Here is a 25,935-nt window from a genome sequence, read left to right on the forward strand (position 1 = left end):
GATGGCCTAGATTCTTCCAGTAAACATGGGGGAAAATTTAAAGATTTCTGAGCAAAGGAGTACCTGTGTCATTCAGGCAGACTTACCACACCTTCACTGTGTTAATTATAAATTAAGCCTGTTGATAAGTATTTTAGGTGTTGTTACGGTTTCCATTTTTGGAAGAGTTTTATTTGCATGTGGTATTCTTTGATAGAGACTACAGTAGACTAAGACTGGGAGGCATTATCAAATATTCTGCTCTTATTTTTGATAGGCAAACTGTGGAAATTGAGCTTGCAGGTAGATTGAGAGAAAAACGAGAAACCTCATCCAGTGCTAAAAACATTACATCTTCCAAGAGTATATAATTCACCAGGTACTGTTTGAAGAACTTTTCATGATTCTCTTATTTTGCAGTAGTCCTATTAGGTCTATATTATCTTTATCTTCTCCGTTTTATAGATCCAAAACTTGAGGTACCAATAGATTCAATACCTAACATAAAACAGAAATAATAAATTGAGAAATTAGAATTTGAACCTCACAGTTTGGTCTACAGCCTAACTACTAAAAACGCCATCTGTAGACCAGGAGCATCTCATCCCAGTATCATGTGGGAAATTGGTGAAAATGCAGAATTTCAGGCCTTTACCTAGTTCAGTGCTGTCAGAGATCCTCAGGCAAACAGTCCACAGGTTTGAATAGCTTTTGAGCCCATGCCCATAAATGTTTTACTCTATTGTAGAATGAATGAAAAAGAGACAAAGTCACTTACAGCAACTTATGGTGTAAAGAATCACCAGGTCTTGTCATGAAGTTACCCTAACAGGTATACTCTCCCTTTGGACTTTGCAACTGAAGCTCCCTAAATCAGTAGTTGTGTGATTTTTCTTACAAATCCATCCCCTCCCCTATACACTCACAGAATTTTTAACCTTTAATCTAATCTATTTAACTTAAAGGTTGATATGTGTGATAACTGATACATTGTGACCCAGCAAGATGTTAGTGTTAAAGTGCCTTGTGAACTGTCAAATAGTCAACCTCCGTTCATAAATTACGAAGACTGAAAGGAGTTATTAGGGCTCATTTATGCCTTCCCTCAAATGACTGAGGAAACTGCAGTTACAAAGGAGAAAAGTCATTAGCTAAAAGTTATGGTTGAAGAAGGGCATGGCAACCTACTCCAGTATTCTTGCCTGGAGAATCCCATGGACAGATAAACCTGGCAGGCTACACGGGTCCATAGGGTCGCAAAGAGTTGGACATGACTGAAGCAAATTAACATGCAAAAGTCATAGTTATGTGGTTGTATCTTCTGGGGATATCTGTAATTGCAGTTTCTTCAGTTCCCTTCTAAAAACATCAAATGGTTAAAGTTATAGAACAAGGCTCTGGATGAGATTCAGACAGTTGAAACTAAGGAATGCTTTTCACAGTGCTGATTTTCTGGGGTTGGTGTGAATTTTCTTGGTCTGGGCAAGAACTGGTCAGCCTATTTGGTTGAGTCAGTGATGAAGAGATACTTTAAGATAAAAGACATAAGCAGCCTTGTGAAGTGCTCCTGAGAAGTTAAGTAATAGAAATCATTTTAGTGAGATGAAATCATTCAAGTTGTCAGGACATATATTTATATACATAATGTAGCATTCATTTATCTCATTTATTATTCATAAAATAAATCATATATGTTGCATTGTGAGTTTGAGATGTTTTAGGACAGCTGAGAAGATGTGGATATCAGCTAAGCAGTTGGATTTCTGGGTGTGAAGGTGGAACAGAGACGTGTATTAGGAACTGGAATTGAGCAACCCTTGAAGTTCTGGTTGTGGACGATGTAACTTGTGAATGTGTGAGAATGCGTAGGGGGAGAGGGCCATCAGGCTGTGGACTGTGAACTGACACCAGGAGAAAACTGATGTCTAAAAAGTGGAGGATGAGGTGCTCATGCAAATGACTGAGAAGAAGCACCCAAAAGGAAGAAAGAAAAGCCGGCAGAGAGAAATGCTATGTGAGTCAGTGATGAAGAGATACTGTAAGATGAAAGACATAAGCAGCCTTGTGAAGTGCTCCTGAGAAGTCAAGTAATAGAAAGTCTATACATCAGTGAGGGAGAGGGTGGGAAGATTTGGGAGAATGGCATTGAAACATGTAAAATATCATGTATGAAATGAGATGCCAGTCCAGGTTTGATGCACGATACTGGATGCTTGGGGCTGGTGCACTGGGACGACCCAGAGGGATGGAATGGGGAGGGAGGAGGGAGGAGGGTTCAGGATGGGGAACACATGTATACCTGTGGCGGATTCATTTTGATATTTGGCAAATCTAATACAGTTATGTAAAGTTTAAAAATAAAATAAAATTAAAAAAAAAAAAATAGAAAGTCTAAATATCAATTTAATTAAAAAAAAATAATGGTTATCTTGGAGAGAGTAATTTCTGAGGAATGTTGGAAACAGGAGGAATGCATAGGAGATCAAGAAGTAGAGATAATATTTGTGAACTAAAATTTGAAAATAATACTTCTTAGGGGATTAAGAGCGAAAGGATAGTAATTAGAGTTTGACAGTCCTAGAAATTTTTTTTTTGGTAAGTTTGTGATACTAAGGGCATTTGAACAAATTTGCATTCTAAAAGGAAAAATCCCATTGAGATGTTAAAGATTCATGTGGTGATAAAATCCAAGCTATGTTACTCTTTCCATAGATCTCACCCTCTCCTCCCAAGCTATGCTTGTCTTCTACCCACGTTTCCATCTAGAATTAATAATTAACCAAGTAAGATTTTGTACGGTGCTCATAAAACATGACCCCTGGGAAATTTTGTCTTTTGTTTGGGCAAAACAGCCTACTCAGGCTGCAGTGCAATAAGATTGACAGTGATGGATTAGAAAGATTTTTGGAGTGTTCTTTAGCAACTAGAAGTTAATACAGAGCTATTTTGACAAATGTTTCACTATTGTTGCCAAGAAATAAATGTGTCAGTTACATGAGCTAGTAAAGGGGATATTATTTCTTTGAAATTTTGCACTTTTAAAAAATATTGGACTGGGAGTTAAGAACAGATTCTCCAGCACTAACCATGATACGAAGTCCCCGTGTGATATTGAGCAAGTCACTAAAGTTCTCTTGCCTTGAATGTGCACATTTCTGTTAAGGACTATAAAATAGTAATTGCTTTCAAGGTGCTTTAATATATTGAGGAAAATATATAAGACCTGGTTATTATTAGTGATAATATTTAATCTATATTTTGTTTGTTGTTTAGGAGAAGGCAGTGGCACCCCACTCCAGTAGTCTTGCCTGGAAAATCCCATGGATGGAGGAGCCTGGTAGGCTGCAGTCCATGGGGTAGTCTCTGTTTTGTATGACTCGTTTGCAACCCCATGGACTGTAGCCTGCCAGCTCCTCTGTCCACGGAATTTTCCAGGCAAGAATACTGGCATGCATTGCCATTTCCTTCTTCAGGGGATCAAACCTGTGTCTCCTGATTTGCAAACAGATTCTTTACTGTTGAGCCACGTAGGAAGCCCCATGTTATGTTTCAGAAGATGAATTCATTGATAAGTTTATTGACAAATCAGAAAAAAATAAACTAGTGTAAGAATATAGTATCTCAGCATCCTCCTAATTTTAAAAAATTATGTTTACTCTTTTTATGCACAGAAGAATGCTTTTATAGAAACATTGGCTAGGATTATGTCTTTGTCAGTATATGATGTTTAATGAGTATTAATCTTTTGGGAAGGTGATCTGACTGTGTCAAGATTGATAGAGTGAGAGTTATAAAAAGTTGGAAGTATGGAAGCTCAGGTAGGAGGCTATTGACTCTCTCTCTCTGTGAAATAATGAAGTCCTGAATGTCCCTAGATAATTTGCCATGAGAAAATCAATCAATCAATATGTGTGTGTTTTCATTCCAGTATCTCCATGGAGGACTTTGGGCTGTTGCTGTTTCTTACCCTTCTGGAGAAGATCTTAAGTAGGGAATAACAGTAAAATATTGGATTCCCAGAAGCTTTTGGCTAGAAAAAGCATTTATATATAGCTGTAGTATGTGGTCTCAGTGAAAACTTTGGGAATGTCTCTTATTGTGATATTGGTAGGGAAAGCCTGTCTCTAGGAAGAGAGATTTGTAGGTCGGAAATGGATGAAGGCAGCAGAGGCAGGGGGAGAATCAGAATCTTGGATACTGAATGAAATGAGTTTTAGCAAGAAGCTGTGCTGTGCATCAGCCTAAGATTTAAACAGGGGCTGAGTTAGATGGCAGGACCACCTAGCTATAACTGAGAATGTGGTGTGTAAATAGGCGAAGGAAGGAATTTAGCACTAAAGTTGTGATGGAGCCAGGTGTCAGGGGCTTGTTTTTCTCCTGTCTGCTGTATCATGCAGGGCTCTAATGATTTAAAGGAGCCACTCACCTGGGTTGACTAACATTCTTTGTGCTCTCTCTTTTCTCCCCCACTTTCACTAGATAATGAACTTGATAAGCTTTTGATGCCTCATTCCCACTTTTTGCCTGAGTGAACCTGATATTAGGGAATCAGATTGACTTCCTGGGCATCTTTGATAGTGTTCTCACCGCAAGGTTATTTTAATGAATGAATAATGTGTGTTCCACAACACTGACTTCTATGACAGATGAAGGTAGTAGATTGCCTATGCTAGCAGAATGCCAGATAGGAATATCTTTCATCTCACTCAAGGTGGACAGAGATGGGGAGGTGGATTTTGTTTTTGTTTTTCCTTCTTCACTGGCTTTCATTTGTGACACCTGGATTTACCCTTAGGCTTTGGGCTCCCTCATAGCTCAGTTGGTAAAGAATCCTCCTGCAGTCCAGGAGACCCTGGTTCGATTCCTGGGTCAGGAAGATCCCCTGGAGAAGGTATAGGCTACCCACTCCAGTATTCTTGGACTTCCCAGTGGTTCAGCTGGTAAAGAATCCTCCTGCAATGAGGGAGACCTGGGTTCAATCCGTGGGTTGCGAAGATCCCCTGGAGAAGAGAAAGGCTACCCACTCCAGTAATGTGGCCTGAAGAATTTCGTGGACTGTATAGTCCATGGGGTCACGAAGAGTTGGACACGACTGAGCAACTTTCACTTTCACTTTGGGCTTCCTAGAACTTACAGTTGAATCTAACATCTCTGGAATCCAGAGGTGAGTGTTTTAACTCCATGTGTAACTTCAAAATATGTCACTCATAATTCTCTGTGAAAAAATACAAACAATTTCCTGTCCTGTATGCTGTCCATTTCCTCTTTTATATGACTTTTTGTTCCCCTGGAAGCAATTATCCTGGTAAGTCTTAGAAGCTTTTTTTCTGCACTTTATTTGCAGATATCCTTTAATCCTTAATACTATCTCTGCTTTTTCTCTTGGCCCTGGCTTATTACAAACTGCCTATATAGTAACAATAATGATAGCCATATTATAAACATACATGTGTACTTATAACAATAATCCTCCATAAAAAGATAAATTCTTTTGTTATCCTGTCATCTATTCCTGTCTCATTTTGGCTGTCTTCTTTTTGCCACAGACCCCCTTAGTATGCTTGGGATATCATATCATATGTGCGTGCTAAGTCACTTCAAGCGTGTCCTACTCTTTGCGACCCAGTGGACTGTAGCCCACCAGGCTCCTCTGTCCATGGGATTCTCCAGGCAAGAATACTGGAGTGGGTTGCTGTGCCCTCCTACAGGGGATCCTCCCGACCCAGGGATCGAACCTGTGTCTCTTAACATCTCCTGTATTGGCAGGCAGATTCTTTACCACTAGCACCACCTGGGAGGCCTGGGATATCATAATAAGCTGCAATAGACTGTGTGGGCTAAAAAAACCAGAAATTTATTTTCTTATAGTTCTGAAGGCTCTAAGTCCACGGTCAAGGTTCTGGCTGATTTGGTGTCTGATGGGCCTTCCTGGCCCACAGAGGTGCCTTCTCACTAAGTTCTCAGGTAGCCTTTCCAGTTTAGTGGTAGAGGCTGGGGGTGGGGAGAGAGAGTGGAACACTATCACTCTCTTGCTGTCTCTTCTTGTAAGGATGTTAATACCAGCAGATCAAGGCCTTACCCATGTGAGCTCGTTTAACCTTAATTATTTACTTACTGCAAATATAGTCACTTTGGGAGTTTGGGCTTCAACATATGAGTTTTAGGGGAACACAATATAGTCTGAAGCAGCAGGAAGTTCATATAAATAGCTCATTTCCCACTTGTAGTCAATCTGTTTCTCTCCCTTAAGATTCTTTGTCATTTTTTTCATTTCTTCAACAGACATATGCATGATACATCTACTATGGTGTATGTATATATACTTACATGATACTTGTTTATCTACTATTTGTTAAACTTTGGAAACAAAGGCAAGATACATGCCCTCAATATTTCATTTTAATGGAGAAGACATAATCAGTGAATAAATAATCAAGATAATTCCAGTTATTGATAATGCTATGAACAAACTAGGAAAAGTGATACAGAGTAACTGAAAAAACAAGTTTCTCTTCCTTAAGATTTTTTGTCATTTTTTTTCATTTCTTCAACAGATGTATGCATGATACATCTACTATGATGTATGTATATATACTTATATGGTATCTACTATTTCTTAAGCTTTGGAAACAAAGGCAAGATACATGCTCTCAATATTTCATTTTAATGGAGAAGACATAATCAGTGAATAAATAATCAAGATAATTCCAGTTATTGATAATGCTATGAACAAACTAGGAAAAGTGATACAGAGTAACTGAAAAAACAAGTTATTTAAGGAAAGATGCTATTTTATATTGTCAGGACAGGGATGACCTCTCTGTAAAGGATACAGATAAGCTGAGGATTGAAGAATGCCTAAGAACCAGCTATGTGAAGATCCCCAAAGGTTAGTATTCAAAGAAAATATGACAGCAAATACAATTGTCCTAGAGTATGAAAGAATTTGATATATTGAAGGAACTGTAAGCAGATCATGTTGCCTGTAGTTTGATGGAGAGGTAGCCACGAGTCATACCATGCATGTCTTGTAGATCATTAAAAGGTACTCTTTTTGTTGTGAATCAACTGACAAGGCAGTTAAAGACTTCAGATGGAGCATTACATGACCCAATTTGTATCTTAAAAGAAAGGTTTTTGAAAGAGGCAAGAATAGAAGCAGGTGGACCAGTAAAGAGATGATTACAGTAATCCAGATGTGAAATGATGGAGGCATGAATTTGAGGAGTGGCAGTGGTGAAGGTGATTAGTTGGTAAAGAATCTGCTTGCAATGCAGGAGACCCCAGTTCGATTCCTGCGTCGGGAAGATCCCCTGGAGAAGGGAAAGGCTACCCACCCCAGTATTGTGGCCTGGAGAATTCCATGGACTGTATAGTCCATGGAGTCACAAAGAGTCAGACACACCTGAGTGACTTTCACTTTTAGTGGTGAAGGAATCAGAATTTTCAGTGCCTAATTTTTAAATAAAATAAAAATATCTTAGATTGCCTAGTTCCACTATGTGGTTGCGGTTTAGAGTTAAGTCACCAAGAACCTAGACTCATTACAGATGCATGGATTTTATACTTCTCCTTAACTATATTTGCTGCTACTTTGATTCTACTCTCTGTTCTCATAGACATGTCCCATCCTCTCTTTACATTTTTTTTTTAATTAGACACAGATTCTCTTTTTAGTCTCTTTTCCTTAGTTATGACCAAACAAAAAACTCACTGTAACAGGCTACCAATGAGGTGGACACTCAGCTGTTGGCCTGGTTCAGTGTCTGCTGGCTTTGTTCATGCCAGTCTTCTTCTTCATGCCCCCACTGGGCAGCACCCATTCTGCCTGCAGTGCCTGGCCTTTTGAGACACCTTGGACCATTTTGCTCCTCCATGGGCAATCTCTGCATGGATGTCACTTCTGCTAACTTATGTATGGAATTCAAGCCAAATCCTGTGTTTTTCTCCTTTATGTTGTTCAAGTTGCAATGAGATGACCATTGTCTTGCATAAATCATTCAAAAGCATAATAGGGGAGTTTTAAAAAATAGAAACGCAAAAGAAGTCATATATAGGATTGTTTGAACTTATTTAATGTGATGGTTAGGATCAGTCTGTTTTCATTTAGGCATTTTTAAATGAAGAAAGATGTCCCTGGTTGCTCAGACCATAAAGCGTCTGCCTACAATGCAGGAGAACAGGGTTTAATCCCTGGGTTGGGAAGATCTCCTGGAGAAAGAAATGGCAACCCACTCCAGTATTCTTGCCTGGAAAATCCCATGGATGGTAGAACCTGGTAGGCTGCAGTCCATGGGGTCACAAAGAGTCAGACACTACTGAGCAACTTCACTTTCACTTTCACTTTATTGAGTAACATTTACAAGTAGCCTAAAAACTTACTTTGTGTAACAATAGGTTACACATCATCTCTATATGTCATGCATTACTGTAATGTAGGCCTTATTTCCGAGAAGGCAATGGCACCCCACTCCAGTACTTTTGCCTGGAAAATCCCATGGTTGGAGGAGCCTCGTAGGCTGTAGTCTATGAGGTCGCTAGGAGTCAGACACAACTGAGCGACTTCACTTTCACTTTTCCCTTTCATGCATTGGAGAAGGAAATGGCAACCCACTCCAGTGTTCTTGCCTGGAGAATCCCAGGGATGGGGGAGCCTGGTGGGCTGCCATCTATGGGGTCGCACAGAGTCAGACACAACTGAAGTGACTTAGCAGCAGCAGCAGCAGCATGTCTTATTTACAGAAAGTCATGTGAACCACTGTTGTAGATACTCTTATCCTTATTTTATTGTTGAAAAAACTTAGATCGAGTAAGGGTCACTGACATTTTCAAGGTTACATACTTGTTTAGTGGCAGAGCTGTAATTTATATTTGAGGGTCTGCTCTTAACTATTTTGTGCCATTCTTGATTTTATGTCCTTTGTACAAACACATATGAAACTACTTTTTCTTCCTCATCTTTTTAAACCATTTACTCTTCAGTAAACCTGAGCACCTTAATTGGGAGATAATTTACTGATAGATCAAAAGAACTCAAGAGTGAGAAAGCTTATTTCCAACAGATTTAAAATAACTACAAAAATAATGGTGCACATAAAATAATTTCATTTAAATAGGTTTATAATAGTAATGTTACATTTGGTTTTATCATTTGGGTCAGGAATAAATGAGTCAGATAAATCATTGGTTCTTATTTTGTCCAGAATCTGGTGAAATTGATTTTTCTATTTTTACTTGGTTAGTTATGAAAAAGTATGAATAAAAATCATACCATTACCACAGTAAGGTTGAGAATCTCAAAGTAAACTTTGGCAGTCTATTTACTAGTTCTAAAACCAACCATATGTTCATGAGGATGTAAGCATTAAATGTGCTAAAAAATAATTAATTTTACATTAACTTGTGTTCATTTGTAGTCATCTACACTTTAAATGCTTTAGTGAGTTTTTTCTAGTAAGTGTACGCAGTTTCACAGAATGTTAAAATGTCAGTAAGTGTTGTATTTATTGTTTGTTCCCAATATAGCTAAACATTATTTCACCCATGATTATCAAAACCAATAAGGTTCAAAAATAACATATTTAAATAAAATTTTAAAATATTTGTATTAGCATGTTAGCTCATTGATTTGTCAAAATTTATCAGAGAATAACTTATTGTAAACTGCAATAATCTTTAGTTGGTTATTAGACCATGGTTTTAATTAGCTATTACATTTTTTGTTAAATAGAAACTGCATCTTTAAAATACTTTATTTAAGACATGGATATTTTTGTTTCAGCATGGACAACTATATAGCATGCATCTAAATCATGTTTCCTATTTGAGACAAAATTCAAGATAACAGAACCCATTATGATTCTATACAACAAGATTCAGTTCAGTTCAGTCGCTCAGTTGTGTTCTACTCTTTGTGACCCCAAGGACCACAGCACGCCAGGCCTCCCTGTCCATCACAACTCCCGGAGTTTATCCAAACTCATGTTCATTGAGTTGGTGATGCCATCCAACCATCTCATGCTCTGTTATCCCCTTCTCCTCCCGCCTTCTATCTTTCCCAGCATCAGGGTCTTTTCAAATGAGTCAGCTCTTTCCATCAGATGGCCGAAGTATTGGAGTTTCAGCTTCAACATCAATCCTTCCAATGAACACCCAGGACCGATCTCCTTTAGGATGGACTGGTTGGATCTCCTTGCAGTCCAAGGGACTCTCAAGAGTCTTCTCCAACACCACAGTTCAAAAGCATCAATTCTTCAGTGCTCAGCTTTCTTTATAGTCCAATTCTCACATCCATACATGACTACTGGAGAAACCATAGCCTTGACTAGACTGACGTTTGTTGAAAAAATAATGTCTCTGCTTTTTAATATGCTGTCTAGGTACGTCATAACTTTCCCTCCAAAGAGTAAGTGTCTTTTAATTTCATGTCTGGAGTCGCCATCTGCAGTGATTTTTGGAGTCCAAACATGATTAATGATTGTTATGAATTAAAATATTATAGAGAAGTTTTAATATATTAATTAGAGGTTTTCTATTATTATTTTGGGGAGAACAGGTATGAATGCTTTATATAATCTTAATAAAAGTCAAAATAACATGTACCATAATAAGGTACATGTACAAAAATGTAAATTTTTGTACATTCTTCAGGTATTTTAACTCAGAGATGTGCATTTTTTTTTCAAGACCACTTACAACATTTTTATTGTGTCAACTGTAAGGCAAACCTTCTTTGGGTTTGACCACAAAATCAATAGTGAAATACATCATTGGTTTGAATGAGTTTTCCTATGGTATGTATAAATGTGTTTCTTTTTAATGCTTGCAGTTTGGACTATTTTGGGATTGGTCAAAGTTACAAGTCTTGCTGTAGGCTGGTCCTGGATAAGAAATGAAATATGAGAAGTAAAATGTTAGCAATGGTAAGAACTCAGGTCGGCAGACCCTGAAGATGTCGTCTTTTTTTTTTTTTAGTTGAAGGACACTTGTTTTACAGAAGAGATGTGCATTTTTAAAGTCTATTATTTAAGACCCTTTCTAATGAATTTGAGGACGGCAGACGATGAGATGGTTACATAGCATCACCAACTCACTGGACATGAACTTGAGCAAACTCTGGGAGATAGTGGAGGACAGGGAAGCCTGTCGAGCTATAATCCATGGGCTTGCAAAGTATGGACATGACATAGTGTCTGAACAACAATTAATTTATTATTTTGAGAGTCTTGTTTACCCCTTCACTTTCTAGGAAAATTTTTCTTGCTAAACAAGTAGTATTGAGCATCATTTCAGTCGAGTTGTTCAGTCGTGTCTGACTCTTTGTGAGTCCATAAACCGCAACACACCAGGCCTCCCTGTCCATCACCAACTCCTGGAGTTCACTCAAACCCATGTCCATCAAGTCAGTGATGCCATCCAACCATCTCATCCTCTGTCATCCCCTTCTCCTCCCCCATTCAATCTTTCCCAGCATTAGGGTCTTTTCAAATGAGTCAGCTCTTTGCATCAGGTGGCCAAAGTACTGTAGTTTCAGCTTCAGCATCAGTCCTTGCAATGAACACCCAGAACCAATCTCCTTTAGGATGGACTGGTTGGATCTCCTTGCAGGATAGGGAACACATGTATACCTGTGGCGGATTCATTTTGATATTTGGCAAAACTAATACAATTATGTAAAGTTTAAAAATAAAATTAAAAAAAAAAAAAAGAGTCTTCTTCAACACCACAGCTCAAAAGCATCAATTCTTCGGCACTCAGCTTTCTTTATAGTCCAACTCTTACATGCATATATGACCTCTAGAAATACCATAGCCTTGACTAGACGGACCTTTAGGGAAAGTTTATTTAAAAGTTAGTTAAGGCCTTAGGAGAGCCCATAACACAGTAGCCTATTTTGAGCTGGAATTTACAATTGGAATGGTATCCATGTTGTAAAACTGTTGTTTAGTTGCAAAGTCATGTCCCTCCTCTGTCCATGGGATTTCCCAGGCAAGAATACTGGAGTGGGTTGCCATTTCCTTCTCCAGGGGATCTTCCTGAACCAGGGATCGAACCCACCATCTCCCACATTGCAGGCAGATTCTTTACTGTTGAGCCACTGGGGAATCCCTAATTTGGAGTTTTCTCTACATCAGGCTGACTAATCCTGAACTAGTGTTAATGTTTGGAGTGTACTTTTATCTAGAAATGTTGCCATGTCTACAGTTGGATGTTCATGCAGTTCTTATTCAAGTGCATGGGATTCGCATTGTAAGAAAGTAGCAGGTTATGCTTTCTTGCAGGAATGACCTTGGGAAAATGTTCACCATTAGTGCACAGGGTCTCTAGAATGTTTTGAATTGCCTATTTCATTGACAATAATTATTAGCTTAAAACTATATACTCTATTGAGAGATGATAACTTTAACTCTCTTAGCCCTCTCCTGTCACATGAATCTTGACTCTGTGAAACTGAATAACTGTTTTGTGCATTGTAAACCCTTTCTGATCATAGTGTGATCTACGGAGAGGAGGACTTCCCAGGTGGCTCAGTCCTAAAGAATCTGCTTTCAGTGAAGAAGATGCAGGCTCGATCCCTGGGTCAGGAAGAATCCGTAGAGGAGGAAATGGCAATACATTCCTGTATTCTTTCCTGGAGCATTCCATGGACAGAGGAGCCTGGCGGGCTGCAGTCCATGAGGTCACAAAAAGATCTGGACATGACAGAGTGTCTGAGCATACTACAGAGAGACAGCATGGGCCTCACCTGGGAATATGATATAAATACAGATTCTTAGGCACTACCCCAGTCCTGCTAAATGAAAGTACATTTTAACAAGCTGACAAGGTGATTTGCATGCACCTTAAACTTTGAGACATGCTGAGCTAAGATTTGAACAGTAACAAAGCCCTTGACTTGATCATAACTCTTTCCCAGAACATGGCACAGATTTGCAGTATGTATTTTTTTAATAGACTGACCACCATCAGGACACGTGTGCTAACCCTAGGCCATTCTCCATATTTGGTTGTGGAATATGAGACAGAGGAGAATGATAGCAGTTTCTATCTCTTTTGTGTTCCCTGTCATTGCAATCTTCTTTGTTCTAAGCAAAGTCACCTTTGAAATTTTCTCCAGGTGAATAAAAAAACATACATATTTTCAGATGATCTGAGGTGAATAAAAAAAACATATATATTTTCAGATGATCAAGCACACTAAATAAAAATATCATTTTTTTATTTTCACCTGATTACATCTTAGTGAATGCTTACAAAAGCATATTTGATGAAATGTTACACTTTTCATGGTAGAATGTGATACCATCTTACTCATTTCACTTTCTGTCTTAAGAGGCAATAGATTTGTTAATGAAAGGCCACTGGGTCGAATTATGTAGTTTTATCAGAGCCTAAACCTCAATGCAAGTCAGTATGTTTTTCTTGACTAAAGATTGTACAAGCAAGTACAGTGATTTTCATTTTAGTTTCCATAGTGAAAAATACTGTATTCCCCAAATGATTATCAATATTAATTTTATAAAGTGCCTCAGAACGTGTTGAAATAATGTTATTTTTTCCCTTGAATTCTTTACATTTTATATGTATGTGTTTAACTTTTCCCGCCATCATCATCAGTTCAGTTGCTCAGTTGTGTCTGACTCTTTGTGACCCCATGGACTGCAGCACATCAGGCCTCCTTGTCCATCCCCAACTCCCACAGTTTAATCAAACTCATATCCATTGAGTTGGTGCTAAAATCCAACCATCTCATCGTCTGTTGTCCCCTTCTCCTCCCACCTTCAATCTTTCCCAGCATCAGGGTCTTTTCAAATGAGTCAGTTCTTTGCATCAGGTGGCCAAAGTATTGGAGTTTCAGCTACAATATCAGTCCTTCCAATGAATATTCAGGGCTGATTTCCTTTAGGATGGACTGGTTAGATCTCAATGCTATCCAACGGACTCTCAAGAATCTTCTCCAATACCACAGTTCAAAAGCATCAATTCTTCAGCAGTCAGCTTTCATATAGTCTAAGTCACACATCCATACATGACTAGTGGAAGAAGCATAGTTTTGAGTAGATGGACCTTTGTTAGCAAAATGATGTCTCTGCTTTTTAATATGCTGTCTAGGTTGGTTGTAACTTTTCTTCCAAGGAACAAGAGTCTTTTAATTTCATGGCTGCAGTCACCATCTGCAGTGATTTTGGACCCCCCAAAAATAAAGCCTGTCACTGTTTCCACTGTTTCCCCATCTATTTGCCATGAAGTTATGGGACTGGATGCCATGATCTTAGTTTTCTGAATGTTGAGTTTTAAGCCAACTTTTCCACTCTCCTCTTTCACTTTCATCAAGAGGTTCTTTAGTTCTTCTTTGCTTTCTGCCATAAAGGTGGTGTCATCTTCATATCTGAGATTATTGATATTTCTCCCAGCAATCTTGATTCCAGCTTGTGTTTCATCCAGCCCACCATTTCTCATGATGTAGTCTGCATGTAAGTTAAATAAGCAGGGTGACAATATACAGCGTTGATATACTCCTTTCCCTATTTGGAACCAGTATGTTGTTCCATCTCTAGTTCTAACTATTACTTCCTGACCTGCATACGGATCAAGAGGCAAGTCAGGTGGTCTGATATTCCCATCTCCTTAAGAATTTTTCACAGTCTGTTATGATCCACATGGCCAAAGGCTTTGGCATAGTCAGTAAAACAGAAGTAGATGTTTTTCTGGAGCTCTCTTGCTTTTTCGATGATCTAATAGATGTGGGCAATTTGGTCTCTGGTTCCTCTGCCTTTTCTAAATCCAGCTTGAACATTTGGAAGTTCACGGTTTACCTACTGTTGCCTGGCTTGGAGAATTTTGAGCATTACTTTGCTACTGTGTGAGATGAGTACAATTGTGTGGTAGTTTGAGCATTCTTCGGCATTTCCTTTCTTTGGGATTTGAATGAAAACTGACCTTTTCCTGTCCTCTGGCTATTGCTGAGTTTTCCACATTTGCTGGCATATTGAGTGCAGCACTTTCACAGCATCATCTTTTAGGATTTGTAATAGCTCAACTGGAATTCCATCACCTCCACTAGTTTTGTTTGTAGTGATGCTTCTTAAAGCCCACTTGACTTTGCATTCCAGGATATCTGGCTCTAGGTGAGTGATCACACTATCTTGATTATCTGGATTGTGAAGATCTTTTTTGTATAGTATACAGATAGTATACAGTATATATAGTATACAGATCTATAGATCTGTAGAGATCTATCTATCTGTATAGATCTATACTGTACAGATAGTATATATAGTATACAGATCTTCTCTGTATTCTTGCCACCTCTTCTTAATATCTTCTGCTTCTGTTAGGTCCATACCATTTGTGTCCTTTATTGAGCCCATCTTTGCATGAAAATTTCCCTGGTGTCTCTCATTTTCTTGAAGAGATCTCTAGTCTTTCCTATTCTTTGTTCCCCCCTCTATTTCTTTGCATTGATCACTGAGAAAGGCTTTCTTATCTCTCCTTGTTTTTCTCTGGAACTGTGCATTCAAATGGGTGTATCTCTCCTTTTCTCCTTTGCTTTTGGCTTCTCTTCTTTTCACAGCTATTTGTAAGGACTCCTCAGGCAACCATTTTGCCTTTTTGCATTTCTTTTTCTTGGAGATGGTCTTGATCTCTGCCTCCTGTACAATGTCATAAACCTCCGTTGATAGTTCTTCAGGCACTCTGTCTATCATATCTAATCCCTTGAATCTCTTACTCCCACTGTGCAATCGTAAGGGATTTGACTTGGGTCATACCTGAATGGTCTAGTGGTTTCCCCTACTTTCTTTAATTTCAGTCTGAACTTGGCAATAAGGAGTTCATTATGTGAGCCACAGTACCTGGTCTTGTTTCTGCTGACTGTATAGAGCTTCTCCATCTTTGGGTGCAAAGAATATAATCAGTCTGATTTCAGTATTAGCCATCTGGTGATGTCCATGTGTAGAGTCTTCTCTTGTGTTGTTGGAAGAGGGTGTTTGCTATGACCAGTGCATTCTCTTGGCAAAACTCTATTAGCCTTTGACCTGCTTCATTTTGTACTCCAAGGCCAAATTTGCCTGTTATTCCAGGTATCTCTTGACTTCCTGCTTTTGCATTCCAGTCCCCTATCATGAAAAGGACATCTTTTTAGGGTGTTAGTTCTGGAAGGTCTTGTAGGTCTTCATAGAACCATTCAGCTGCAGCTTCTTCAGCATTATTGGTTGGGGCATAGACTTGGATTACTGTGATATTGAATGGTTTGCCTTGGAAAGGAACAGAGATCATTCTGTCATTTTTGAGATTGCGTCCAAGTACTCCATTTTGTATTCTTTGTTGAACTGTGATGGCTGCTCCATTTCTTCTAAGGAATTATTGTCTGCAGTAGTAGATATAATGGTCATCTGAGTTAAATTCACCCATTCCAGTCCATTTTAGTTCGCTGATTCTGAAAATGTTGACATTCACTCTTGGCAATAAAATAATTTTATTGCAATTAATTAACATTTCCTTTCTGTATATTCTTTCATAAAGTTTGTATTTTATTAGTTTTACCTTCTAAGGGAAATATTTTATCATTTAAAAAAATAGGAATATGGAAATATTGGTCCTCTGTACTGTCAATCTCTAACCTAAAGTCCTCACTTTTTTCCTTTGGTAGCTAAAGTAAATGTCTTTATTCACCCCTACAGATAAAGCACACAGAGGACATTGGTTTGCAGTTGTATACAGAATAGTAAACCTTGATGCTCAGAATGTCTTAAGATATCACTTTAAACCTTACTTCAGGTATTTACTCCATATATCCAGTGTGTATAAACTTTGCTAGTGTTATCTTCCCAATAATCAAATTATTTTTTATTAAGCTGGTATCATTTTTGTTTATTTTTGTCATGCATTCTTTTTTTAAATTGAAGTATAGTTGATATATAAATCAATATTATGACTCTAAGATTTCAGAAAATTAAAGTTGAAGAGAAGACTCCAGATGTCTCCAAAAAGGAAAGAGTAAAATTGGGGATCCAGTGTCATCTGACTTCTTTATATTTACTAGAAAGGAGAATGGGATGAAGTGGCGACTCTGATGCTTTTCTGAAATGTGGTGGCAGTGTGCCTTCATGTAGGTCGTCTTCATCTCTTTCATGGGCGTGTGGTCCCTTCCATCTGGAAATGCATCTTCATTTCTGAGAAATTTCATTATACTATTTCTTTATGGTTACTACTTCCTTTTACTCTAATCTTGTTTTCTTAAACTCTTATTAGTTGAGGTTTGGATTTTCTATTTTTATCTTCTAATTTATTTAAATTGGGGGTGCAATTGAAAATGGAAAAAAAACAATCCCCTATTTTAACATTTTCAAATTTACTCCCACTTGAGAAGTTTGCATTGGAATCAGTTTTCCTGTTTGGATGATAAGACAAGTAAGAAGATTTTTAGTGTTTTTGCCTAATCCATCTTTTTTTTTTTTTAAGTTTTTTTTTTTTTTTTTTTAATGGCTGAAAAAACAAGCACTTCCCTTGTGGCTCAGCTGGTAAGGAATCCACCTGCAGGAGACCTGGGTTCAATCCCTGGGTTGGGAAGATCCCCTGGAGAAGGGAAAGGCCACCCACTCCAGTATTCTGGCCTGGAGAATTCCATGGACTGTATAGTCCATGGGTTCGCAGTGTCGGACACAACTGAGCGACTTTCACTATGGCTGAAAAAATAAGCACTTCGGGGCATTGGTTTTGGAAATTGTTGGAAATTGTTTTTATAAGACTTCTTGTATTATTTTATCAATATTCCTAAAACATTTGATCATAAATCTTTGTGTGTCCTTCTGTAGAGCAAAGTACATATTTGACTTATTGGACATCGGACTGTGTATCTCCAACATCTGAGCCTCTGAATGGACAACATTTCCTGAGCATTTCCCTTGTTCCAGCTGTGGTTTTAACAACTTTAGGAACCATAGATCTTCTAGTTCTTCCTGCAGTCTTCATTCTGTGGAGGAGGAAACTGAAGCTTAGAGAAGTTACCTCATCTAGGGTTGTGACATAGTGTGTGTCAAAGTCTGGTTCATGTTCAGTTTGACTCTCATGGTCAAGCTGTTTTGCTCTGTTTCTAGAGATGAAGTTAAGACTAATATCTTGCAATGTATTTTCAGTGTCAGGGTACAGAGTCTTGTTAAAGAGTACAGTACATAAAAGGATTATTACCTGAAATCCTTTTACATGGAGCACTGGTTGTTTTAGGAACTTAATAGCTTGGATACATGTATATGTATGACTGAATGCCTTCACTGTTCACCTGAAACTATCAGAACATTGTTAATTGGCTCTACTCTAATATAAAATAAAAAGTTTGAAATAAAATCTTATGGAAAGAAAATAGAGTTGAACCAGAGATGGTAGTTAATTCTATCCTGTATTAGTTTTTTTACCCATTTACTAGAATTAAAAATAATGCAAAGTAAAAAAGTGAACAGTGATCACATAATTTAAATGTGTATCAATTAGTAGCATAAAACTAATCTTTCTTTGCTAAGTTTTTTAGTTTGTGTATCCCCACAGTTTCAATGACATGTTCTTTTTTGTTGTTGCTCAAATTAATATGACTGTGAAGATCTTGGTGTGTGTTAGTGTGTGTTGTTTTCTGAACAACTATATCTATTGCCACTTTTATTTTGTGTTTTTGGTTTGTGTTTGAAAGTTGATGATTGCTCTTTTCAAGGTTCCAAAATGATTGTGGCAACAAAGGCTAGAACTTAGATGGCTCTGTGGGGAAACCTTGGGTATTGATATTTTTCAAGTTTCCTTAAAAATACTCAAGGGTATAACAGCGTTTTCCATCTATGATATATTCCTAGCAGCACCAAACAGAGCAAAGCAGAAAACTTCAGCTTGGTTCAGGCAGTCTCACTCACACAGTTTGTATTCATTCTCCCTTTTGCCCTGTGTTCCACCTCATGCATGTCTAACACCCAAGTTTACCTATTTTCAAGTAATAGTTCTTAAAAATATACTTTGTTGTTGTTTAGTTGCTAAGTTGTGGCCAGCTCTTCTGTGACCCCGTGGACTGTAGCCCACCAAGAACCTTTACCCATGGGATTTCCGCGGCAAGAGTGTTGGAGCAGGTTGCCATTTCCTTCTCTATCCAAAAATATACTTATGAACATGTAATTCTTATGACTGAAAACAAAGTAATAAGAATTTTGTGCAAGAAAACTAGAATTTAAGGTAAAGTTATCTTGTGGTTGAAGAGAAATTTTTGAGTTACTGCTTAACTCAAAACTGATGACTGTTTGCAATATTCTTCAGTTAGAAAACTCTATAATATTTCTTATACTAACAGGCCTATTTTTTTTTTTGCATTAAGTTATTGCTGTTATCAGTATATACTATCTTAACTTTAGCTTCCACTTACTGCAGATTTTTTTCAAAGATTTCTCAGCAAAATATTTTTGGAAACCAAATAGTAGCATGCAAATAAAACATGTAAAATCTTAACCAATCAAAACAGTGAGATTCAGATAATTTGGTATGTGAATAAGGGACATTGACAAAACATTGCTTTATAATACTTTAATTTCATACTTCCTACTGAAACAGTCAGATCTTCAGCAGAATTCTGATGCTTTTCATTGAAGAGTTTTTCTAACAGCTTCAATGGATTTGAAGACTCTCAGTTGAGGATAAGGTAGTGCAATATTTAAAATAATATACCTTTTTATTAGCTTAAACTAGTTCCTATAGCCTATGAAACAATATAAATTTCCCTCCTGTCTTAACCATCCTTGGCCTTTTAAAGATTTTAGACATTGATTGATTGATTGATCGATTGACAGATGTATGGACAGCTAAATACAAAACTGTTCATTCCAAATCTCATGGTTTGTTGCCATCATTTACTTGGGATCTTGCACCATCAAATGAAAGGACCAGAGAGTTACAGCGTAGAGTCACTGATGAACGGGGGCAGAACAGCCCACAGGGTAAGTTAACTTTCCTTAAACCCAAATACCATCAGAAATCAAGAAATTCCCACATCTTCCCTCTGTATCTATACTACGATTTAAGAGGCAGTTTTACTAATATTTGCCTTCTGATCATCTCCACAGAGATCTTGGTCAGCTGTTTTCATTTTACGGTTCTGGGGTAAAACAGAAGCTGTTGCTGCTTATTCTATTCAGGAGCCTGAGGTCCTGATATTTAGAAATAAAACAGAGAAGAGGAAAAAAGTTCATTCAAGCACAGTATCCACTTACTAAATATTGGTAGTGTGTTTTATTTTGAAGCAAGTTCAAATATCATTTGGTTTATCTAAGGTGATAGAACAACCATTTTTTAATTTATTGGGATATAGCTGCGTTACAGTGTTGTGTTAGTTTCTGCTGTACTCCAGAGCTATCAGCCATATGTATACATATGTCCCTCCCTCTCGGGTCTCTCTCCCTCCCCCAACCCATCCCACCCATCTGGGTCACCAAAGTGCACCAAGCTCAGCAGGTTCCCATTACTCAGCCATAAAAAGAAATGAAATTGGGTCATTTGTTGCGCCGTGGCTGGACCTAGATGTGTCAGACAGAGTGAAGCAAGTTAGAACAAACTTAATAAAGTGCATCTGGACTGCAAGGATCACTTGGGTATTATACTAATTTAGCATCATACTGGCTGATATTGCTGCCCCACCGGAATCACCTCTACCGGGTAGAAGCACTTATTTCCCAGCTACTGTAGTCTCTGGGCTGATAACAGTTCATAACTGATTTCTGAGAATTGCACTTGGTGATGGAAGCCTGTGGAGACTGTATCATTTTCCCCAGGATATCCCACACTTTAGGACTGACTGATTCTGGTATGCTATAGGGCAGCCCCTCTTGCCTCTAAGTGGGATAACTCTGCAGTGTATTTTTAACATTCCAGAAATCTCTGAGGGATCAATCTAATACTGTGGTGTGTGAGAGCCACCTTGCACTGAAACTGATTAAGATTTCCTTTAAATTCTGTTCAGTGACATCATGTGTGTAACTTAAAACTGACTAAGGTAAGAGTATTTATGCCACAGAAAGAGATACATTTTAAAAACAACAGTTTCTTTTCTTCTTTTTTCTTTTTATATTGTCTCCTAGAACCACTTATTAGCAAATAACTGAACCAAACCCTCATCTTTGACTAGATTATTTTTAAGCTCTGCCCTCCTTCCTTCACTTCAAAAGGTTTCACCTGAGAAGATACCCTCAACACTCATTTACAATAAAAATTACAATTGTAGACTGTTTCTAGGGAAACTGACCTAAGAGAAGTACCTGCTATGTGCCAGATGCCATACTACGTGTGTGACATAATTCTTAGGATTGTTGTTGTTGAGTCACTAAGTCATGTTTGACTCTGCCATCCCATGGACTGTAGCTCTCCTGGCTTCTTTGTCTATGGGATTTACCAGGCAAGAATATTGGAGTTGGTTGCTGTTTCCTTCTCCAGGGGATCTTCCTGAATCGGGGATCAAGCCCACATCTCCTGAATTGGCATCTGGTTCTTTACCACTGAGCTACCAGGGAAGCCCAGTTTTTAGGGTACAGCTTTGAAAAAGTTACTACTCTGATTTTCTAGATGAGCAAAGTAAGCTTTATATAGCTTGTAAAATGTGTCGAAAGTACATATCCTTTCTAATCTGTCATACTATGTCCAAAAGATGAAAAGAACATTGAAATATCACTTAGTCCAGTCCTTTGTCTTTTGGTATGGCTTTATGTAAAATATTCGGGAAAATGGATTATCCTTCCTACTTTAAATGGGTGGAGCTTTTTAATGATAAAAGTAAATCAGTTTAAGCAAAGGTGACAGCTATTTAAAGATGTGCTATGAGAGAAATATTGTATTTTGTTCTGAAAAAGATGATTTTTGGTTTTCTGCAGTATCTAGTCTTTTGTCAAGACTGTCATTGACATTTCTGCTGTTTTACTTTTAAATATTACCGTCAAGTTCAAATACTGTGATTTACTCATGGTTAAGAAGAAAAAGTGATTGTACATCTTCTGGAGCATGATTGTAGTAAAACCTGACACCACCCAGAATATTTAATCTGATCAGCATTTTAGAATAAAAAACAGGTCTTTTCCTAGCCTTTTAAGTTAGTAAAAAGAAATAAAGCATTCTTTTCAATTATTATTTACACTTAAAAAAAGAATATCATTGAGACAAAGATGATATAGATTTTATGCCATCTTTATGGAGGAATTTATATTTAAAAATGACAGATATATGCATTGGGTTACAAATTTGTCCAACAAAAAGTGCTTGCTTTTTGACAGTATTGATGATATGATTTAATAGTACTGATGATAAATCTAGGCATTTTGTCAATATTCTTTCTGTTTTTCCAGTCAGCCCTGGAATGTTTCTTGGTTTTTTAGAGGCTATGAATTTGCCAAATATCTTTCTTGAAAACATTTTTTGTTAGTTATAGAAACAAAACTATAGATACACATTTTTTGTTTATTTTATATCTCATTAGGAAATACACAAATTAACTTTTCTAATAATGATTGAATCAGATATTGTATTAAACCCCTAATCATAGCCCAACTTATCCTTTAATTTTTATTAAAATATTACTAATTTTCTCTAGTACTCCCTAGGCAAAAAAACAAAAACAAACAAACAACTAAGTGATTAGATAGGGTCAACTTTAAACACAAATGAATTTAGCACATTGAGTTTCCAATTTTAGTATGCTACAACAAATACTACATAGTTAAAACTCAATTGGCCAGAATTATTTTTTCATAGAATATTGTAATGGGTGGGCTTTTCTAGGTTTTATTTGTCCTCTGGTTGACAGGGGAAAAGTGGCTGTATTTGTTAAAGTGTAAAACACAGAATGATTTCTAAGAAAATAGATTTTATTGCTTGTATTAATTGCCTTTACGTTCCAGAAATTTATACTCTTCAGCAGCATGTCATGATAAAAACCAGTATTTTAAGAAGTTATCTTACTTATATTTCTTAATAATGTGTATTATAATAAATTATATAGTATAATGATAATTGATGCCTTTGAATTGTGGTGTTGGAGAAGACTCTTGAGAGTCCATTTGACAGCAAGGAGATCAAGCTAGTCTATCCTAAAGGAAATCAACTCTGAATATTCGTTGGAAGGATTGATACTGAAACTGAATCTCCAATACTTTGGCCACCTGATGTGAAGAGCCGATTCATTGGATTCCCCTGATTGGAATTTCCCTGATGCTGGGAAAGATTGAGGGCAAGAGCAAGGGGGGGTGGCAGAGGATAGCATCACTGACTCACTGGGCATGAGTTTGAGCAAACTTCAGGATCCAGTGAAGGACAGGGATGCCTGGTGTGCTACAGTCCATGCTGTCGCAAAGAGTTTGACACAACTTAGCAAGCGAACAGCAACAACGATTATTAAAAATGTTAGTGATGTTAATTTTTAATATAAAAGATTACATTTGTTTTTGAAAAATAACCCATAAAATCAGAGTTCTGGTTTATAGTTTATTTCTGTTGATTTTATAACTTATTTTTAAAATGGGTGTCATCATATTTTGTTTCTAAACCCAAAATAAAATTCAGAAGTTTGTTGGTTTACTGAAGGTAACACAGATTGTAATAAAGACTAGTGTTTTGAACACTTTACTTGCCCCAAACAATATAGAAGGATTGTTATAAGAAAACAGTTCTATTATTTATTTGTTCTTAGTGGATTTTATTACTAGTCTAAAAATTTTAAAAATCAGTTGAATGCACGTTGTTTTCTATCTAGTGCCTGTGGTGCCTCGTTTTCCTATCTCTTTCTATTTGTTATTCACTAGTAAATCACCTTGTGAACGAATTTGCAATGTAAACTTCTATGTCAGTTCCTTGGCATGGTCACTCTCAGGTTGAGCATTGGCTTAAACTTTATTAATTACATGTCCAAGAAAAAGGGTCTTAATGTTAGTGAAGTGATATATTTGCAAGTTATATTTTCTCCTTTGATAATTATTGTACTTTGCCATTGACAGTCTATCTTTGAAAGCTCTGATTGCCTGGCATCAAGTTCTAGCTCCTTTACTTACTAGATGTGAGATGTTGGGCAAGTCACTTAAAGAGAATAGAATTAGGAGGGTATTAGAATCTACCTTAAATGGTTTCTGTGACTATTAAGTGGATCGGTACTTAAGCTAGAAAGGTCAGAGAACAATTTCTGGTACAGAGTAAATATTATGTGAGTGTGTTTTCTTCCTCAGTTTTTAAAGTTAGGTACCCTTTAACATAAGCTCTATTTACAACATATTTATCATGAGAGGAATAGAGCAAATAATAAATATATTCAATTATTAATATATTCTCCCTATGGGCTTCCCTTGTGGCTCAGCTGGTAAAGAATCAACCTGCAATGTGGGGGATCTGGGTTCAATCCCTGGGTTGGGAAGATCCCCTAGAGAAGGGAAAAGCTCTATTCTTACTATAGTGGTGTTGATATACTTATTTGACACAGGGTTGCCATAATCCTTTAATTTATAATAAAAGCGATTTCTGTGAAACACAATAAAGCAAAGAACAATAAAATCAGGTGTGCCTGTATGCATATCTAATATTAATGAATAGTCATTGGGTGTTAGGATTAAAGCCCCATCCACCCTCTAAGCCACAAAATTTTCTCCTCTCCATTAATCAGATACTTGAACATGTATTCATTCTGCCACTTGTAGACCATACAAGAATATAAAATATGCAAAAAACAGTGGTAAATCTGCTAAACTGTCAAGAAAATAGTTGTTATAGAAGCTATGCATGTTACTCTGCAGAAGAAAAAACTAGCTGTCTCTATATATACAGGTTCTAATTTTAAACCTTTCAATTTAGCAATGAGTCAAAAATTATTCTTTCCAAATACATATGCTTTTTTTCCCATATAAATTTAGCCCCTGTCTGAGTTTTAAGGGATGGGAAGTTAGAAGAGGCAAGTGTAGAAGGTGGTTGTTGAGAGACAACAGATTTGCCAAGAAGTTATATCCAAGAGGTAAGGAGGGGCAGTAAGCATTAGCTGCTGCATTAGAACAGCACCCTGCCATTTAGCAAAGGAGCAACTCAACTTAGAGCAGATAGATTTGTTGTTCAGTTGCTAAGTCATGTCCAACTCTTTGGGACCCATGGACTGCCCCATACCAGGCTTCCCTGTCCTTCACTATCTTCTGGAGTTTACTCAGATTCATGTGCGTTGAGTCAGTAATGCCACCTAACCATCTCATTCTCTGCCACTCTCTTCTCCTGCCTGTCCCTTCTCTAGGGAGTCGTCCCAACTCAGGGACTGAACCCTGGTCTCCTGCATTACAGACAGATTCTTTACCCTCTGAGCTCCTATTGAGGTTAGAATAGGTCCAAGAGACAGAAAATCAAAATGTGGTGCAGTGATTGAAATCCATGCTGATGATGACTGAGTGGACAGAACACCAAACGTTACAGGTCAGGTTGGTTTAAGCCCATTGTATTTTGGAAGGGAATTTTATTTTAAAAATTCATAAATAGTGATTTTTATTAATTTTTATTATTTTTAATTAATTTTTTAGTTTTATTTTATTTTTAAACTTTACAATATTGTATTAGTTTTGCTAAATATCGAAATGGATCCACCACAGGTATACATGTGTTCCCCATCCTGAACCCGCCTCCCTCCTCCCTCCCTATACCCTCCCTCTGGGTCGTCCCAGTGCACCAGCCCCAAGCATCCAGTATCGTGCATTGAACCTGGACTGGCAACTCATTTCATACATGATATTATACATGTTTCAATGTCATTTTCCCAAATCTTCCCACCCTCTGCCTCTCCCACAGAGTCCATAAGACTGTTCTATACATCAGTGTCTCTTTTGCTGTCTCGTACACAGGGTTATTGTTACCATCTTTCTAAATTCCATATATATGCGTTAGTATACTGTATTGGTGTTTCTCTTTCTGGCTTACTTCACTCTGTATAAT

The 25,935-nt window shown here is 37.5% G+C and overlaps 2 long non-coding RNA genes across 9 annotated transcripts in view; both read left to right on the plus strand.

Moving 5' to 3' along the window:
- The window catches only part of LOC129649879 (uncharacterized), a 430,734-nt gene that overhangs the window by 95,241 nt on the left and 309,558 nt on the right, over nt 1–25,935 (plus strand). The window lies entirely within an intron of this gene.
- Nucleotides 250–19,800, plus strand: LOC129649880 (uncharacterized). Of its 2 annotated transcripts, XR_008713365.1 has the most exons (4): nt 250–358; nt 6,784–6,868; nt 10,808–10,901; nt 17,796–19,800. It is a non-coding gene; the product is annotated as an uncharacterized LOC129649880 (long non-coding RNA). The 2 variants fall into 2 exon arrangements; XR_008713366.1 differs by lacking the exon at nt 10,808–10,901.

The sequence above is a fragment of the Bubalus kerabau genome, chromosome 4 (assembly GCF_029407905.1).
Source record: "Bubalus kerabau isolate K-KA32 ecotype Philippines breed swamp buffalo chromosome 4, PCC_UOA_SB_1v2, whole genome shotgun sequence".
NCBI lineage: Eukaryota > Metazoa > Chordata > Mammalia > Artiodactyla > Bovidae > Bubalus > Bubalus kerabau.